The sequence below is a fragment of the Delphinus delphis genome, chromosome 1 (genome assembly GCF_949987515.2).
Source record: "Delphinus delphis chromosome 1, mDelDel1.2, whole genome shotgun sequence".
NCBI lineage: Eukaryota > Metazoa > Chordata > Mammalia > Artiodactyla > Delphinidae > Delphinus > Delphinus delphis.
The window spans coordinates 173,467,083-173,485,351 of record NC_082683.1 but is presented as its reverse complement, the minus strand read 5'-3'; the positions used below and the strand labels follow the sequence as shown (position 1 = coordinate 173,485,351).

The following is an 18,269-nucleotide window of genomic DNA, read 5'->3' as shown; positions in this document are numbered from 1 at the left end:
TAACTCTTAAAGAACCGAGAGTGGGAAGATCAGAGCAGGATTTCCGAAGCGGTGGCCTCTTGAATTCTCATTGGATCCTTCCCAGCAGCCTAAATCACTCTTGCTGCTGTATCTATCAGGATGACTCCAGCCTCGCTCCCTAGTTCTCTCTTTATCCCGCTGTCTTCAACACATCCTTTTACTTATCTTTGCAGATTTATCGGTAGTCCACCTCCTGGTCTCTGGGGTTACACAGCTTCTATTTTTCCCCACTGTATGGGGCTGTACAGTCCGTAAAATTTCACTTTGTCTGCCTAAGGCTCACCACAAATAAGCCCCCTCCCACTCCCCCTAAAATAAAAGGCACCTCTTTCACACTTTGCTTCCCTCCCTTGGGGCTTCCTGGCTCTGCGTGTAACTTGTTTTTACTTGGTATGCCACCAGGAACTGCTGATTATTTCAAAGTTGCACCACCCTGAAGCTCATCACTTTACCTTGGTTTGGAAGATCATGGAATATCTGTTGGCATCTTGGATGTATTTTTCTCATAGTCATCTTGCTTCCTGAAATTTCCTCTGGTAAGTTCTTCTCTTTATATGTTGTGAGAAACTTAGTACTAGTGTTATTTTTAATAAGCTTGTTAGTTTAAAAAATGTCTTATTTCTTACATTTTTGTCACTTTCAGAACTCAAAGATCTATGTGAATGTGTTGATTAATTAGTATGTTAGTTGCAGTTGTGCTGATGTAGCCCATGTAATGAATTACCCTATCACCTTTTACATTCTTTATTTATTTCTGCCCTCATTTATATTTCAGGTTATAGGAAACATTAACCATCCCCCACCCCACCCCAGTAATGCTTCTTGGCACACATTCCTGAGCCATTTGAAAGGTCAAATTTTATGTTTATCTAAGAGTAAGCTTAACACAGACCTTCTGACAATTGCAGGGTCTGGCAAAGTTCACTCTTTTCTGATCTTCAGAAGGTTGTTCAGGTCACTGTTTGTTCATTGCAAGCAATTACATGAATAGGGGGGACTTTTGTAAAGTGTATTTTTATGAGTTCAGCAGGATACTAAACACTAAAAGCCACTGTATGGTAACATGAGGAGTGTGAGTTTTGAGTGCACCATTTTTATTATTATTTTTTTTACAACATCCCAAATCACACATGAACACATTATTTTGGGTGTTGTATTTAAATTCAGGCATCACATTTGGGAGTAGGTTTCCGACTTTGTGAATTTAACGGGTGAACAGTTAGTTGGACACAGAGTGCTCATTTCAGAGGAAGAGAGCTGTCAGAAGAAAGCACTGATTATCTTGGTACTAATCATTGAAATTCAGGAACAGACTTTATATGAAAAATTTAATTGCCTCAATCTTCACACTTGTTCAACCCCCAGACTCAATTTTAATAAGTATGTTAATATGTCAGTGTTTTTTTCTTTTATGAGCATTTTTATGAGATTAACTGACAGTTATGATTATCACTTCCCCTTTAAGTATAGGTGTGCTGAGAAACATTTAAATCTTAGCTTTTACTTCACACATTGACAAGGACACAGAATTTATTAATTGCCAAACCCGAATGTATCGGTCGTCTCTAACGCATGCTGAGGTTTGGGGTTTTTTCTCTGTGAACCCCCCTCCCAACCCCTCCCCATAAGAACAAGTTGCTGGTTTCTACATTTCTGGTTACTGGGATGGATGGAGGTGAAAACCTATTGTTCAAGATTTTCTTTCTTTCCTTCTTTCTTTTCTTTCTTCCTTTTTCTCTCCCCCCCCCCCCGCCTTTTTTAAATTTCTCGGAAAGAACTATTTCTGTCGTCATTGATGGCTGACTCGACACCCTAAGTCATGCTTTTTTAAATTCAAAAGCCCTTTTAGCTTCCAGACAGAAAAGTACTCCAGCTGCGGCATCATCCATCCCCCATCTCGGGATTCAAGGGCTTTTCCCCCTTGGCTTCCACCGAGAGAACGGGGCTGCCTGTGGTCCGCACCACTGGGCTCCCCTCACCCGTCACTAGTTTCTACCTGGTCTCCTTCCCAGCCTGGTCGTCCTGACTGACAAGTGCCATCAGCGCCCGAGACTTCAGCTGAAGAAACGAGGGGCTTACCATAATTCACCAATTCAAACATCCTCTTTGGAGGACTGCTGCTTTTGCGCAGGAGTGGAGGGAGGGAAGGAAAAAAAAAAAACCCAACTTTCCGTGCAGTCAGATCTTTGCTTCTTAACCTAGTCTACTCCAGTAAGGCACAGACGTCAGGTACTTAGGTAAGTGCTTTTTTTTTTTTTTTTTCCTGTATCATAACCTGAAACTCAGGTTGGTGGAGGGGAGATGTGCATTGCACCGTCAAGGACGCTTTAACCGGGAGGGCGAGCAACAGGCGACTGTGCCTGGAGATTTGTCCGCAGCTCGTGGCAACGCCTAAGCCACCTGGGCGCCGGGAGCACGGAGGACAAGGTGCGCGGAGGACAAGGTGCCCTGTAGACCGGGCGGCCCGGGCTTGGCGCCGGGAATGGGGATGACCCTCACGGGTGGGGACCGTGCCCCGCGCCCCGCCCGCTCCGCCGGCGCAGGCTCGGCTCTAGGCCCCTGCGGCGAACGGGCGCCCGGCGTGGGCATTCGCAGCCCTGGAGCCGGGCGCGCGCCAGGGGGTTCATCCTTGCTTCACGCTCCATTTCCAGTCTTCCTCCCGCCGAATTTGAGCAAAACCTCTTTTCTGTGCTAGAGGCCAGATTTGGAAGCTCTAGAATCCCTCAGCAGCGCCCATCTGCGTTTGCATTTATTAATTATTATTATTATTTTTAATGAGCTGTACCTAGGACTGAGAAATGACGGCTCTCCAGCATGCCTGCTTCATAAAAAATGAGTCTCCATCCATCCGTTTAGTTGGGCTTAGAATAGCTGACTTCTCAGGCTCTGTGTGAAAGTGTTGCTGACCGTCACACCCTCCCTTCCTTCACCAACTCGCAGGAATCCGGAGGGTGGAGCGGTGGGGGAAAGAAAGAGTTGGATGTGAACTTGGAGCCAGAGGTTGGAATATAAGTGAAAAGCACAGAGTAAGGGTTGTGAGTCTTTCAGCTTCTGTTATACCCACTTGCAAGTTAGGCTTTTCGGTTTCCGTTCCCCTTTCCTGGAGGCGGGGCGGGAGGTAGGAGGGTCCAGGCTGGGAGCGCTCCCCTCCGGCGTCCACCCGCGAGGGGGTGGTGCTTCTGGGCTGCTGGCGATGCTCGTTCTGCAGCCGAGCAGTGGCAGAGAGTTTAAGACTCCGATGGCTGTTCTACTAGTCTCCAAGAGTTGAGCCCCAGTCCCTTTTACTTTGCACCAGGTCAGAAACGTAATCAGCCCTTTAGAGTAGGGACCACCTTCTGATGGGAATCCGACTGGGAAACGCTGGGGAGGCTCTACCCTCGAAGATAAGATGCATTTTTCCGGCTGTGTGAGATACCAACCCGAGGCTTGAAACGAGGAAGAGGTGACTGGGGTTGCTAAATAACCCTCCTATTGCTTACAAGTAGTCTAGCCTGTCAAATAGATGTAAGCAAAGAAGAAAGCACTAGGGTATAAAACTGTCACAGCAGCTTCGAAGACGGATGATTCAGATTTGGGGTACTTTTTCTTTTGCAAGCTGTTTAGATTTGTCATCATGCAGTTAAGCAGGTAAGGACTGAATGTCTGTATTTTATTGACAATGATATAACCTGTGTTTGACCCCTCCCGTGGTAATTTTTCCCTGTTTGAAGCGATGGAATACATGTATTTTCAAATGGGTCTGATATGATGCATAACTTCTTGATATTTGCATTCAAGAACCATTTAAATCCACTTAAATGTTTAACATGCATTCACTTGAATGTTCAAGGTACATTTATTTAAATGTTTAACAATGTTACAAAAATCATAAACTGGGCCAAGGTGAGAGGAAGAAATGGGGAGGGTAGAAGTTAGAGGAAGGAATGTAGAACCCTAATGAAGGATGTAAGCTAGTAGTTGCAGAAATGCCTTAAAACTGCTTCTTGTTAAGGTCATAGACCTGAATATATAAAGGAGAATTGGAGAACTATTAAGGGCGTCTTCAGCTAGCAATTTAATTCTGACTACTTGAGAGAAATGTTTTGTGGGTATTTTCATGTAATTTTCTCAATTTCAAAAAAAAAAAAATCCTTGGGGTAAAGGTGGGTTGAGTTGTCAAACAAGATGAGAAAAGAGCTTGCCCTAAAGCAGTGTTATGTATGACCCCAGTATAGAAATCTTTGGGCTTAAGAAACCAGTTGGAAACTGAAAAATAAAATATAAACACATTTTTTAAATTATGGAAAATCTCCCATAAATAAAGCTTTTTAAAATTCCAGGTTCTGGAGATGTATAATGTTACTAGCCAATAGATTTCTTCCACTATCAGACGTAACAACCCCCAAAAATCTCAATTAAAATGAAAACCACAATTTGAATAAGTTATGTTGTTATTATTGATATTGTTTTGCTTACATGTTGAAGGAGTCTGGAGTCCCCACACAGTGAAGCAAAAAATTTTGATAAGCTATAATCCTAAAACTATTTCATTTATTTCTAGCAGTTTTTCTTTTCTAAGAAATTGTATTCTTTAAGATTTTTCTCTGGAAATAATTTTAGTACTTACATTTATTGACGTAGATCCCTGATCAATAATTTTTCTGCTTGTAAGGCTCACTGATAACATCTTGAAGAAATATGAAAGATAATTGTGACTTTGGGTCATAAAATTGCAAAGTTATGGTGCTTTTCTTAGTTTGATGCAAGAGGTAGTTTTTACTCCACTGGAAAAAGTAATTTGTCAATGAATTCCAATTCCTGAATTCTTTTGCATTTTACCCTCTGGAGTTCTACTGCAATGAATATACCATTATTATACATTGTATTACATATGTATGCCCACTTTTGGGTGAGTGAAAAAGGTATTTATTTTAAATTACATTGCTTTAATAGTGTTTTTAAATGAAGTAGACATGATACCATATGATTGATTTCATTTATCATTTAATCAGATAATATGTCATTCCAGCTTCTCATGAGATATTTTCTCTTAATAAACTCAACGTTGTAATGAAAATGTACATTTTTTATAAAATACAGTACATTTTGATTTTCTTCATGTAGAATGATTGATATATGATAATCAAGTAAATCAAACCTAAGTAGGAAGAAACCATTGGGACTCTAAGAGTGTGTGTGTGCATGTGTGTGTGTATCATATGCATACATGCATATATGAAATTAGCCTTACTCCTAGATTTGTGTGTTTTTTAAATAAAGATGGAATTTCTTTTCTGAATAGTGCCTTTGTGTGTTTCTCTCTACAAGTGCAAAGAACTCAACTGATAGGACTTCAAAACTTTGATGCTCTGTTATCAGCCTATACTTCAGTTTCCTATATTACCTGTTATTTTGACTTTTTTCATATTATCTCCAAAAAGAGTAGTTACTGAGTAGAGTGTCTAAAATTTTAATAATTTAGAAAATTAGATATTAGTATTAGAAGTTCAAAGTTCAGACGCAAAGACAAATGTAACGCCCATCCGTGGCAAGTTTAGCACAAATCTATCTTTTATTAAAAAATATCCCAAAGGTGTTTGTATGTTATGATTATGACTTATGATTAATGAGGTCCTCTTCTAAGATTCTTAACAGTTTTCTTTTTACCTCTTAGTATTGGGTTATTGTGAAAAGTAGAGAGAGATGGATCTAAGAACCCTTCCTCAATTTTATTTCTAGTTCCATCTCACTAATGCGATCCTAGTAAGGTGTCTTGACTACTCCTTCCAGCCCTCATCTCTCACATGGTTGAAAACACCATCTACTTCATAGTGTTTTTGCAGAAAAAATGATAGAAGAGATGAGGATGCTTTAAAATTACAAACGTTATGAAAACAAAATGTATTTTGAAAAAGATACCATGTATGTTTGATTTTTTTGTTTGGTTTCTGGATAAAATTCTTTTTCCATGCAAGAAGTAATGTTGACTCCACTGAAAAAAAAATTAGCACCAAATATTCTTGGTCTATGTTTTTATGGTGTCTAATGAGTTTACATAGCATCTCTTTTGTTTTGATATTGTGTAGCTAAAAAACAAAAAACAAAAACCACAAGCTGAAAGAGTACACTCCTTAAGGCACATTAGTTCTTATTTACATCGTATTTACCTTGGCTTTAATGAAGTTCTCGGAGAAGAGTCACTTACAAAAATAGTTGCTCTTGACTGACTTTTCAGCGTCATTTAGTGAAAGTCTGATTTCTTAGCAGATTTATATTAACTTGTTGATCTCTGTCAGTTTAATTGAAAACAAGATCGAGATATTCTCATATAACAACTTTCATAATGAAGAAACTCGAGAAAAGCCAGACTTGTAATTTCTGACATTATCAACTCTTATTCAGCTTACCAGGATTAATTAGGTGACATCTAGCATTGTTGGTGTTTTAATTTAGCAGCTACATGGATAATTTCATTTAGACATTTAGTAGTGTAACTCTGACCAGTTTTTCCATGCACTGCTATTTGGTTTTATGATTTTAATATTTACAATTCATGAGTTCTAAAGGAGAACAAAAGAAAAAAAATTGTGTTTAATATTATTGATTGCTAATGGATGATCTTGATTCTTAAAAGAAGGAAATAGTATTAAGATGTCTATTCTATTCTATAAAAGAGTAAAAGATTCTCTGAAGATGAAATTTAATCATGAACACTAATGGCCCTTTTGCTGAAAATATATCTAGAAGTCCTGGCCTAGCTCCCCCTTTTTTTTTTTTCTTTTTAGCGATATCAAATAGCCACTCAAACCATTTTACACTGGTCATCAAATATCCCCATCAATAACATTTTAAGACTTTTATTGTTATCATTTCAAGGCATATTTGATGGGTTATTAAGAATATTTATATCCAATTAGTTATTTGCAGACCTATCCAGTTATAAAATCTCCATAGATAATTATTTCATAAGCTATGAATTAGCTCTTCTATACTTATGGTTTGAAATAAAGTATTCATGCAAACAGTTCTGGGATATTTCTCAATTTCATATTCAAAGTAACAAATCATGAATAACTAATAGATGCTCTAATTGAAATAAACACAGTTATTTTCTAACCAGTTTTGCATTTCCCCCAAGATTAAAAGATATAACTAATATACTTTTAATGAGCTGATTGAATTACTACATATTTTATCATGACATAAATAGTTGTGTTAATTTTGTAACTGTTTATTTTTAACCAGGAAAGCATAAATTCAGATGTGGAAAAATGACATGCAATATAATAAATTAGGAAATCTTAAAGAGTCTTATTCTTCTATATTCATTGCTATTTCTTACACACAATTCATAATTTCTCAGATTTTTTATTTTTTAAGTTTAGAGTTAAAAATGGTATGTATCTCAGTGTAAACTATATTTATAATTATTTCTTTAGGAGCTTTTGTATTAATGCATAAACCCTAATTTACTCAGATGTGGATGCCTCTGAAAGCACCCAAGGCATAGCAAATTTCTTTTAATAGCTGATAAAGGAGCTACCATGTTATAGTTTCAGCAAATTAAATCTATAAAATACACATTTATTGATTAAATTAATAAATATGTTAACATTACATTCGAACGTATTGTAGCTCTCTGCTGTATAAGAATTATTGTCTCATAATGGTGTGTTTCATTTAAATTCCATTATAGATTTATTGTGAAAGAATACTTACAGATAGACTTATTCTTCCTGATTTCTGCAGATATCAGACAACCTCATCAGGATTGAGCTGTTTTTTATGAACTTTTCTGGAGTTTTGCATTTTGTTAATTTTAAAAGCTATCTCTAGAATATTGCACTATTAAAAAGCAATCTAGCCTTGGGAAGACCAGAATTGAGTAAGCATGCATTTAGCTTTTCAGTGTCAAACAGTGGCTGTATATAAACACACTGCTACTTTACAGATTCGTTTAACACTCTCACAACTGAAAACTATAATCTTTTAAACATTTCAGATGATGTCCACAAATATAAGCCAGTTTGGGCAAGTGATTAAGTCAAATCAAGGAGTAAATTTAGCATGGGTTCACTCAAGTATCATAATACAAAATCACATATGTTTATGCAGGTTGTTAATCATGTATTCTTTGTAATTTGTAATATCTTTGATATGCATGCACTTTTAAGATGCAAGTATTTGTAACTGTTTTAATACTGTGTACAGAAGCTCCTTCTGTTTAGCTAAAGTAAATATAGAACAAAAGTTAATTCAATCGCGAAATTCCTGGGGTAGACAATACAGTTGTGGCTTTCCTGTCTTTAGTGTGGCAGTATTTCTAATGGTTTGAAAAATCAGCCCCATAAATGTATGTACAGAGATGGTGGAACAGTCTTTTTCAGACGTGAACACCTCAAATAGTAATGAACAAAATCTAAATATTTAGAAGAAAATCATTAAAGGTTGAATAAATCACACAATAAAGTAAACAAATGATCCTTTAAGATAATTGACCCATACTTTTCTCAAAATGTTCTTATATAACAGCAAATATATTAATATACAGACCAAGTCTAGCTTACTCAAAACATTTAAATTGAGTGGCTTTACTTGAATTTATAATGAGAATTTCTGATTATTCATTCAGACCTGTCACCAATATACAAAGTTTCAATACATTATATACATGTGAAAAGTAATATTTCCGAGATTATACTATCAAATAATGTGGAAGAAGACTAAAGTTTCCAAAATTGAATAATCTAGAAAAAAAATGAATTGCCAGTGATCAATGAACAACAGCAACAAACTAGAAAGTATATTTTCTGTTCCTTATTACTAATTTCACTCCAAACGAAGTTTTTTTTTTTTTTTTTTTTTTTTTTTTTTTTGTGGTACGCGGGCCTCTCACTATTGTGGCCTCTCCCGCTGCGGAGCAGAGGCTCCGGACGCTCAGGGTCAGCGGCCATGGCTCTCGGGCCTAGCCGCTCCGCGGCATGTGGGATCTTCCCGTACCGGGGCACGAACCCGTGTCCCCTGTATCGGTAGGCGGACTCTCAACCACTGTGCCACCAGGGAAGCCCCCAAATGAAGTTTTTAAACAACTCGTTAATTTGAATTCAAAACCTGTCTTGAGTAAGCGATTATGATAGCATGTGAGTTTTTTGGATTTGTAAGAGATACTCTTCCCTACTTACTGAAAGTTTCACAGTCACTTAAAAAATAGCACTTTCATTTTTTGAAATGTGAACTAAGAGAAATGAATCCAGTCTTCACTGTGAATTGAAACTTAAAGTTCATAGCTAAGAAAAAGGCAATCCCAAGCAATTTCTTAAGAAGCACAAAATTATTCTTGAACCTTTTTTTTGACTAAAGTACTTGTTTTCAGCATCTTCTCACCTTTGAGTGCAGACAGATTCTAGACTTACACCGCTCCTCCCCAACACACACAGCTTTTTGTAACACTTCTCTCCTTATTTGAGAACCTGTAGATCAAGGACATATTATTGACATTTTAAATGTATAACTATCTTTATATTTCAGCTAAAAAGATAACACTAATTATGTTTGAACTGGAGAAAAATAACTTGGAGCATCCATGTTTCCTCTTAGAGTGAGCTCTAGCAGGTTTTCATGTGTCTCTTCCATCCATCCATGAAATGTGGACATTTTAACACATCTCTTATTTAACCAATCTAAAAGATGAAACAACAAATTACAACCATATGATGACAGGCCAGAATGAATATAAAAGATCACTCATGTCATTATAACTTTGTAAATCTATCCTTAACAGCTTCTCTTTAAGGAGATCAATTTGGATTTAGAGTAAGACCCAACAACTCCAATATAAACTGCTGTGATTAACTATTAAAAATATTTCTTTCTCATCAATAATATTGAATCAGTAAGGTAAACAAAAGTTTAATCTAGCTTCACATGATTCTTTCATGACAAAAGTGATAACAATTTGATATGCTTTACTGTCTTTTGGATATAGATTTGCAAAGTTCTAAGCTGAAGATAATTTATTTGCTCAGCATTTGAAATTGGACAATTATTAACTGATTATTAAAAGTTTATCTATTACCAAATTTTGGTCTCAGATAAGTCCTGCAATATTGATTTCTATGATTATTATTTAGAAGGTATTGCCTGACCAGTTCAGACAATATGATTTTAAAAATTACCACTATTACACTAGTATGTACATGATATGCTGGGTATTAGCTAATACTCAACAGTTTCTATGTGTCAGATATAGTAATGCCCCATTTATTTTTCCCTATAATATCCTTCAAAATCTGGCTGGCTCTTTTTATATAAAAACTCTCTTCAATAATACAGATTTTTAAAAAAATAGGTTTACTTTACTTTACTTTTGAAACTTAGTATCTTAAATTCTTTATATCTCCCTGAATTTGGAGTCAGTTTGAGCTATTTTAAAAGTTAAAGTAATATATTGACAAGAGTGGTCCTTGAAAATACCAAATGCTTTCAAAATTCCACGTTGGGGAATAATGGGGAAAGCAGGTGTTCACTGTTAGAAAAGAGTTTAGTTACACAAGGTAGAATATATTGCCAATACCAGGCACTGTAAGGGTAGCTACCATATGCAAATATGGGCCATCCCAGCATCTTTGGCAACTGGGTAAGCTGTGCAAAAGTCCATTGCTGAAGACTCATTCTACAGTTAGAAATACCCAGAGTTCTGACACTCTTTGTTAGCTGGTGGTTCAGAAGAAATTGGAAAACAGCAGACAGATTTAACTACTTGCTGCTAGATTGGTTTGCTTGTTGTAGATCATGTCTTTTTGTTACTTTTGGTTCTTTTTCAAGAAATATTTATTGGATTTCTGATCAATGGTGTGTGCTAGGGTAAAGCTTGGGAATATAACAATGAAAAGATACAATTGCACTTAAGAGGCTTATGGGGTTTTTTGCTATTTGAAGTACACTTTGATTTAATTAATCCACTCAGGCAAATTTAATGCTTGGTCACTCATTTTATTTTCACACATGTCCAATTTTGATATTGTTCATATAATTCTCTTTAAGAGAAGAGGAGGACTGTCAAATTCCTCAGAATATAGATAGGTCAGTAAAGAAAGTATTTTCTATCTAGAGAGTTAAAGGATGACTATTAAGAGAAATGGAGGAACCAGGACGGTTCTGCTAATAAAGTCATAATAATTCTCAGAGTGATGATTTAGTTGACATCTGATTGTGTGGTGATTTTGTTTGTTTGCTTCAATGTTAGCTTTTTTCAATGGAAACATTTTTAATGGGTTATGCCTTTTGATTTTTAGGAATTAAAATTAATAAAAAATCATATTAACATTGCAAAAATGCACTTTATTAATTTAATTTTCTTATTCTATCATGTATTTATTGAGGGCCTTCCATGCACCAGGTACTTTTGTTGGTGGTACAGGTGCATTAGTGAATCAAACAACACAAATCCTTGCCTATTGTTGCTTATACTGGAATTCATTATTACAGGAATTTCAGGAATTATTGCATTATTACAGGAATTATTATCCTGTAAGTTGAATGATCCCTGTAACCAGAATTAGAAGATAGGTTAGGAGTCCACTGACAATGTTTATAACCCACACTCCTAGGTTGAAAAGTTTGAATATTTTCATTTCCTTGCAAATGGATAAAAAGAAACTAAGATTATTATTTTGAAATTTTACAAGTTTTCCCTATGGCCTAAATAATCAGGATCTTTAAAAAACACTTTTTAATAATTTTACGAAACTTTCTTTGAAACTTTCTTAAATGTACTCTTGTGTGTGTGTGTGTGTGTGTGTGTGTGTGTGTGTGTGTGTGTGTGTGTGTGAGACTTCAGAAGATACACTTCTATTTGTGTTTCTCTGTAGAGTAATTTCTAATTAAAAAGCTTATTTCACCTTCTAGGCCTGGTTAACTCCAAAACAAGTTTTAGTCCCCTTATAGATCAAGAGATTGATTTATTGTCCATTTGGACACCAAACTTCAAGTTTTCTGAATTTTATCCCAGTATTATGTCTTAGTCTTGGAATATATTAGTGAGCCTTTATTTACAGTAGTTCAGATGCCTTTGCTGAGCAGCAAGTTAGTATTGTACTTTCAATTTTTACTCAGGATCACTATAAATATTTTTTAAAAAAGCATTTCTAAAGCTTTGCAAAACTGTAACTGCTGACGTTGTCCATAAAGGCAGGGGCAAAAGGTTTATTATCTTTGCATCTACATGGATTTGCACATAGTATGTTTTTTCAATTAACTTTTTCCTCAAATTCTCTTTAAATTTACATTTATGTGACAGAATTCTTTTTACTGACAAGAGATATTTTATTCTCCTCACAAACTAGAATGCTTTTTATTATTGGATCATGCCAGAAAAAGCAGAATCATATTGCCAGTTATAGTAACCATATTAAATCCAGATGTCTGTTACCATTATTTCCACTCCACTCCTGTACATTGATTATTTTAATCTTTATTTTAGGCTGTCTTCTGTTCCTCTGTTTTGGTAGTCAAAGATACTAGTTATAATAAGGTTTCTGAAGCAGTCCTCATATTTTGCTTTAAAATTAGATTTTATAATCTAAATATACTATTCTAAACATCCTGCCTCCAAACTTTGTTCTTTAGTCTGTGGTCACTTTCCTTTTGAATTAAAATTGAGTACAATCTGAATCTTACCAAGATTTTTTTAATATAATCACTTATGTTGAAACACCAAGATATTTTATATTTAAAATGTAAAGATAACCCAGGTTACTCTTGAACTTTGGGCTTTTAAGAATAATTTCTCCTATGTTCTGGACAGAAGTAAAGAATGGAACTCACTTTCTCTTCATTTTCTCTAATCAGTTCTATCATTAGGTAGTAGCATTTAACTTCCTCTTTATTGGTAGGACAAGATTGTATTGACAGGATCAAGCAGGAGATTAGTTCCCTCTGCAGTATAACCTCCTCAGAGGAATACAAACCCTCATTAAGATGGAAAACACTTAAAGCTGTAATTCAGAGGCACTGTATTGCCTGATCAGCTAAATAAAATAAATAATGACAAGGACCCTCTGGAATACAGGTTTAGCAGAGTTAAATGACTAAAAAGTTTCACTTCTAAGGCCAGTCTTACAATGTGATTTAAAACAAGGAAGCCCATTTTTTTTTTTTTAAGAATAAGAAAGGTGAAAAAGTACAATAATAATGCATTACTAACATACTAAATAATGAAAATCTCTTATAAGCAGACTTAATAAGCAGCTCATAAGGTTAAAAAAATAAAATAAAATAAAGAGGAATTCAAGTCAGTGCATGTTCCAAAACCTTACAATCAATGCGCATGACAGAGTTAGAGGCCAAAGGATTACTATGCCAGTTGATCCTTCATCATCTGGTCATAAACAAAGGTGTTTAAGAGGATAATAGTAGTATATTGTAAAATTTAGAAGACTAATGAATGGAAATCCATCTGCAGTTATTTAAATAATTTTCAAACCACCATATTGAAAAGAATTTAAGGTAGTTGTTAACCCACCCAAACGTTTGTTTTTCAAATTCAAAAGGAATTGCTAATTCATATGAATGCATTCCATTCTTTCTGTAGCTGTAGTCTCTGAATGGGTAACCTCAGGTTTCTGCGATGCCTGGAGTTGAAAGGTTTTTTTTTTTTTTTTTTTTTTGTTTACTTTAGGGATTAGCGTTACTTTTAGCTTTTTATAAATTAGTTTTACTTTCTTAAGGGAAAAATGAAAGAATTATCAATTCATAAGGAAAAGAAAAACTTAGTTTTTGGTTTAATTCCTAGATAGACTTAGTGATAAATTGCGTAGCTAAAAGTCAGAATGATTTTATTCCCATTTCAACATATTACTGTTTATTTGAACAGATGCACAGACAAAGGTAAAGCAATCACTTCTCTATACCCCTGGTGAAATATAGAAAAAAAGAGTGGCAAAATCCTACCTATTTATATGGAATATGGTACACATTATGTAAAACATGCAAAATTTTATACCTTGATGAATATCTTGACATCTTTACATAATAAAATGCCAAATTCTACTCCATTAGGCTATTTAAAAATTCAATACCTTTAAATAAACAATGTCTAGATTATGGAAGAGCAATTTTAGGTCATTTGAAATCTAAAAGTACAGATCATAACTAGAATTTAATTAAAGCCATAAATTAATACATCATTACTAAAGTGAGGATGTAAATCATTGAATAATGGAACTCATTCTTTTATTAAATTTGGCTATATACTATATGTAGGTCATGAACATTCAAAGATGAAAATCCATATGCACATGCATATAAGATGATGCATTATATTATCCATATGTGTTTGAATAAGCTTTTCAAACTGAATACTTGAGTTTAACTGGTGCTCTTAAAAAGCTATACCTTTAAAATTATTTTTGCTATATCCAGGGATCTTCCTTGCCAAAAGTTACTATAAAATATAACATATATGTATATTTTTAGCAGTAGTCCTGAGTTTTCACACTATTGTTCTTTAAAATAATCTCATTAGAAATGATCCTCATATTCTTGTCATTATTTGGCATGTTTGGGAACATAAGAAAACTGACTTTATATAAAAATTTATGATTACATTTCAACAGAATATTAAAGTCATCTCATTCCACTGAAATGTTATTATTTCTCCCACTGTGAGATACCAATTCTGTTTTATGTATGTGGGATAGTATTTTTTTCTTTTAGTAAAACTATAAAGCAATTTATAACAAGATCGAGTAATCAAGCCTATTGAATTAATCTTACAGTATCTCTGAACAGCAGATAGGTAAATTAAATCAGTCTGATCGTGAGTATACTTTTTAGCCCAATAAATAACACACACAAGCTGAAAACCTTAGTTTTCTGATTTTTTTAGTTTATGGTACATGTCTCAAAAGATATTAAACTGAATCACACTTAGTTGATTAGGATATAATCTTTATTGAAAACATTAAATTATATGGAGCAGATATGCTTTGAAAACCCATAATATGAAAACCTGTATGATGAAAACTCATAATATGTAGTTACTCAGATCCCTTGCTTATAATAGCCTGAGATAAAATTATCCCATTTTAATTTTATTTTCCATTTTTATTATTTATATTGTCCATTTAAAATTTTTATTTTGTTCAAAAGCATTTCAGTAAGTGACAACAAAAATCCTAATAAATAACCTTCAATATGCAATTAGTTCTAATTAGGCTGTAGTGTGGTGTAACAGGGAGAGCTTGGTTTTCAGTTTGACTTCAAGAGAAATGCCATTTAAAGCTTGCTCTGCTGCATGTTTATTCACCTTGAACCTCAGTCATCTAAATAAGCAAATGGTGATAATAATATATACCACACTGTGCAGCTTGGGGGTAAAATAAGGAAATATTGGTAAAATGCTTGGCATATCAAACGAACTCAATAAATGTTTATTTTGTTGTGAAGGAAATAAGTATAGCATGTCATTTTCATCATCACTGTCTTCCCCCCACCCCTCCACCCTGACCGTATAGGGTTTGGAGGGGCTTCAGATAAAGTTATCCCTAGAATATGACCTTCCAAAGCGGGAGGGGCAAGCCATTCAACTGCTGTTTCTATATTATTATTCTTTAAATTCAACAGTTGCAGTACTATGTAAGACACTGTACTTGTTAACGAGAAGAGGATTTGTGTTTGACTTTCGCCGTGAACTCTCATTCATTTTGTCTATCTTCTGAAACCATGAATAATGGAACATAAATGAAAAGATTCCTAGTTGTCCACAATTGTGTGTGAGATCATGATAATACCTTATATTTTTACCTAAAGCTAGTACAGTAATTAATAACGATGCTTTCATATCCTTGTTCTTAATTTTTGAAGGTTAAGAATGCTTTGCTTTGATACTACTTGAACATGTCATTTATGATTATGATTTGGACACAGAAACCATGACCTCAGAACTCCATTTCTCTCTTTTCTCCGCTATCAAAGTCTTTGCCATCCTGAAGCATAGCTCAGATGCAAACTCCTTCGTAAAACGTTCTTTATTTCCACATCGAAGAAGTTTTCTTAATCTTGCCATCCATATCACATTAATTACACCTCAATTTAGTACTTAATTAATCATCATTTATTCATTCACTCAGACAATACTTATTAAGCAACTTTATTTCAGGCACTTTGCTAACTGTACTCAGCTGTCATTAAAATAGGAATGATTATTGTCCTCCTAAAACAAAGTTTATTTGGAGGCAGGGGAGGTATGCAGGCAAATAGATAAAATATACATATAAATATGCAGTGTAAATGTGCTATAATAGAGGAAGTAATGGCTTCGTAAACTATGACCAGTCAACCTGAAAGGGTCACAGAGGCTTTGTGGAGGAAGTCACAACCAAGGCTGAAGTTCAAAGATAGGGTAGGGTTGGGCAGGTGAAGGGATCCAAGTAGAAATCAGGTTCAGGTGCAGTAAACTGCATAAGCAAAGATGCTGAGGATAGGGAGAAAGTGAGGTAAGTTTGTGGAATACAACTATGACTGAAACAGTTGATGTTTAGTTGATAATGGTGCTGGCATACACACGGCGGGGCATATGGATGAAGAGTTAAGCAAGGGAAGACAATTTTATAAATTTTCTTAGAGTTTGGATGTTATCCAGAGGGCAAAAGCATAATTATATAAGTGGGGTAAAACTGTTGTACGTTCACATTTATCTTTTTTAGTAAGATAACTTTTGCAGTTAAAAGAAGAGATTGGAGAGAGTCACAGGGGTGATAGGATGACCAATTATGAAGCTATTGCAGTAATTCAGTGAAGAGGCAACCGTGAGACTGTTGGGGGTACAGAATGACCCAGTTAAGTAAAGTGGGTATGGAAGAAAGTGATAGATTTGATTCATAGTGTTACATGGAGTGGGGGACCCCTTCAGGGCCCAAGAATGGGCTCTCGTCTAACACTCGGAAATGAATTCTCCGAGGAGGCACACATGCTGACAAAGCAAGAGACTTGATTGGGAAGCGGCGTCCTGGCGGAAAGCAGGAGGGTAAGGCAACCCAGGAGGACTACTCTGCCACGTGGCTCTCGGGTTTTATGGTGGTGGGGTTAGTTTCCGGGTTGTCTCTGGCCAATCCTCCTGACTCAGGGCCTTTCTGGGTGGCGCGCGCATCTCTCAGCCGAGAGGGATTCCAGCGCAAAGGATCCTGGGAGCTTGGAAGGACACATCGTCTCCTCCCTCCGTTTAGCCCCGCCAGAGAATTCTTCCAGGTTAGTTTTATCAGATATACTGTGGGCTGGCGTGTCCTCCCTCCTTTCAGCCCCTCCTGAATTCTCCCAGTTAGTTTTCAGCGGCGTACTGGGACCTCCTGTTGCAACACAGCTCAGACCAGCGGTTATCAGCGTGCCTAGCGGAGGCTGGCGGTTTCGGTCCGTGGTTCCCTCACAACAGGAGGAAGAACGCCTAGAATTTGGAATTTGGAAGGCAGAGGAAAGTAGGATTTGGGCTTAAAGATTTGAGTGGATGGGGCTTCCCTGGTGGCGCAGTGGTTGAGAGTCCGCCTGCCGATGCAGGGGACACGGGTTCGTGCCCTGGTCCGGGAAGATCCCCCATGCCGCGGAGCGGCTGGGCCCGTGAGCCATGGCCGCTGAGCCTGCGCGTCCGGAGCCTGTGCTCCGCAACGAGAGAGGCCACAACAGTGAGGGGCCCGCGTACCGCAAAAAAAAAAAAAAAAAAAAGATTTGAGTGAATGGAAGTATCTATCATTTTTATCATTTTTAAGATAAGGGACCAGAAAAAGAAACAAATGGAAGAATGTTGATTTTCAGTTGACGGGGGTATTGGTTTTTGACAGAGGGGACCATAGGCAGTGGGTCCCACCTTACACACGGCCTTCCTCAGTTAATTCTAAATTTCTGAGGACAGAAGTGGTATTTTTAGTGATACCTGTGGTTTACCTCCATCTCAAAACATATCAGAGTATTTTGCACATTGTAAATAATAAATAAGATTTACTCTTTTATGCTTATTTTCTATATTAAATAGGAATATAAACAATGAATAACTGTGGAAAAACCTATTAAAAATTTACAGTTAAAATATGTTTTAACTTTTCCATCATTCATTCACTTATACAATGTTATATTTAACAGTTATTTACTGCAGAGCTAGCATTTATTTCAATACATAATAAAATAATTACCATATATTATGTAATATATGATAATACAATAATATGTTTTATATTTGAATAGAATTTGGGACCGTTTTATACAGATATACTTATTTTATA

At 35.8% G+C, this 18,269-nt stretch overlaps 1 protein-coding gene across 1 annotated transcript in view; it reads left to right on the top strand.

Annotated features, from left to right (window-relative positions):
• The first annotated feature begins 2,176 nt into the window (after positions 1-2,176).
• Positions 2,177-18,269, top strand: part of BRINP3 (BMP/retinoic acid inducible neural specific 3) — a 415,997-nt gene continuing 399,904 nt past the window's right edge. The window contains exon 1 of the mRNA XM_060011102.1: positions 2,177-2,258. The gene's annotated coding sequence lies outside the window, so the exon portion shown is untranslated. The remainder of the gene's footprint in view (positions 2,259-18,269) is intronic.